Genomic DNA, 2,236 nt, shown 5'->3' with positions numbered 1-2,236 from the left:
GGTTCGTGGCAGTGATCAGGCGAACGTGCCACGCGAATCGGCCGCGTTTCTGTCGGCAAACAGACAAATGGCAAGCGCGAGTTAGTTGAACTAGATAATCGACGCAAGCGAATGCGAAATTAGTTGAGAGTGAATGTGAAATGGTAAACGCGAAATTTAAAATTCAAATTCAAAATTCAAATCGAATTAGAAATTTGGAAAGTGCTAAAACTCAAATAAAAGTAAAAATCATTTAAAAAATACGCACGAAAACTAATCTATATGTATATAACTTAAATGAAATCAGCTGATTCATGCTGAACTTCCAGTGAAATTAGCGAGTCATTAGCATAAGCTAGCAATTCTCGAAACTCAATTTGTTTGTGGATCTTACAAAACTCTGCTGTAAGGCAATATACTTGGCAACAAATGACGTATGTACCTGCATGAAAACAACATTTCGCTTGCCAGGTGTAACTAAATAGTGAAACCACAACCACAGCGGCAAAACCCCAATTATATGTCAATACTACAAAAACAAATCTTTGAAAGTGATAAGCGTATGCTTCTTCTTACACAGTGCTTGTCAGCGCTCTGATTATTCGCAGTATATAAGTACGAACCATTGTGCAAATATATACATACATACATACATACATACACATGTACATATGTATATGTACGTAGTGGTAGAGATACGCATTCCTACTACATCCATATATATATGTATATACGTATGAGCATATTCTTAGCTCTGAGGTAATACTTGCAAAACGAATAAAGAAAAAATTTTAAAAATGGAATATTCAAGTTATTCAAAGTACAGTAAAACTCAAATCGGCATTCGTCGTCTGGGATGATTTCCAGAGTGTCAAATTGGCAAAATAAAACACAACACAAATTTATAATTAGTATGTACTTATACAGAAATTCGCATAAGTAGAATTAAAGAAGCTTCGTTGAAGAATTGGTTGCGCGCGTTGGCCAGGGCGGGACAATTGCAGCGGTAATGTTCGATGCTATCCACCTCTTCCTCGTCCCTGCAACTGCGACAAAAATGGTTGGTGGGGTATCCTCACCTTTTTCCGTGTGTGCCCATCAGGCAGTGTCCGGTGATTACCCCGACTACTAATCTGAGAGTGGAGCCGTCCAGCCGTGTGAGAGCTATGGATTGCCTTACATAAATCTTTGGCAAAATTTTCCCGGTAGTATTGCAGGTGGTTTCCACGGCCCACCTGGTATTTACCTCCTCGATGTGTGTTTGCAGGAGGTTTGTAGGTTGCCCGCATTCTGAGCATAATTGACTTCAGATATTTCCGTCCGCCTCCCCCTGTGTCGAGGGACCCATACAATAGTCAAGAAGCATTTTGATGCCAGCAGGTTTAGAGTCTTCCTGCATTCCGTGGCTACTTTGGACGTTGTTTCGTTAGATTTGAGAGATTATAAAGCAGCCTGGCTGTCAGAATAAATAGCGATAGGCGGAGGGGCGGACGCTGTGGGCCACCGAGTCTCCTCCATTATGGCGTTTAGCTCTGCTGGAAAAACGCTACAATAGTCCGGTAAGCGAAAACTGAGGTTTATCGTGAATTCGTCAGAATAAATTCCGCTACTCACTCTTTTGTTAAGCTTGGAACCATCTCTATATATATAGCCGTAGAGCCTGGGTTTAAGTTTTTTCAGGGTACTCAGAAGAAATTGGGTTTAAGTTTTTTCAGGGCACTCAGAAGAAATTGTATTCCTTTTACATAGTTTTCATAATAGGCATCAAATATCGTTATATTGGGGTTTCACTGTGTCAGTAAACAATTATGATTTTGACGACATTTAAATCTGCTGATTTTTTTTTTTTTTTGTTTATTAACTTTGATTTAGTAATCAAATTCTTTAGGGTTTAACTCACCGCAGACATGAGTTCAGACTATGGGATGACGAGTATATGTATGAAAAATGTAAAGGTGTGCTTTTTGAACAAAAAATTTATAAATAATATTTAAATGACGCTGCTATGTTGGGGGCTCTGCAGAACACAGTCAGAATAAATGTCAACTTAGGGGAAGACAGTGTGGAAATTAGCTACTTATTTTTCACTGTGTTATGTAAAAATCTACTTATGTCCTTCTAGTGCTTGCGTTTAGAGGATTTTTTAGAGAATTCCACATTTGTAACTTTGAACGTATGAAGACAACTCCTCTACGAATGAAAAGCTACGGACATTTCTAGGTGACAGAGTCATCGACACTGTTACATTGCCAAAAAA

General features: G+C 38.8%; 1 protein-coding gene across 1 annotated transcript in view; it reads left to right on the top strand.

Annotated features, from left to right (window-relative positions):
- The first annotated feature begins 249 nt into the window (after nt 1-249).
- LOC118733629 (syntaxin-4) overlaps nt 250-2,236 on the top strand; it is a 20,537-nt gene continuing 18,550 nt past the window's right edge. Inside the window, exon 1 of the mRNA XM_036463121.1 lies at nt 250-594. The gene's annotated coding sequence lies outside the window, so the exon portion shown is untranslated. The remainder of the gene's footprint in view (nt 595-2,236) is intronic.

This window comes from Rhagoletis pomonella, unplaced genomic scaffold, assembly GCF_013731165.1.
Source record: "Rhagoletis pomonella isolate Grant_MI unplaced genomic scaffold, Rhpom_1.0 Rhpom_scaffold_00002, whole genome shotgun sequence".
In the NCBI taxonomy this organism is placed as follows: Eukaryota; Metazoa; Arthropoda; class Insecta; order Diptera; family Tephritidae; genus Rhagoletis; species Rhagoletis pomonella.
This window is presented reverse-complemented; position numbering and strand designations above follow the sequence as displayed.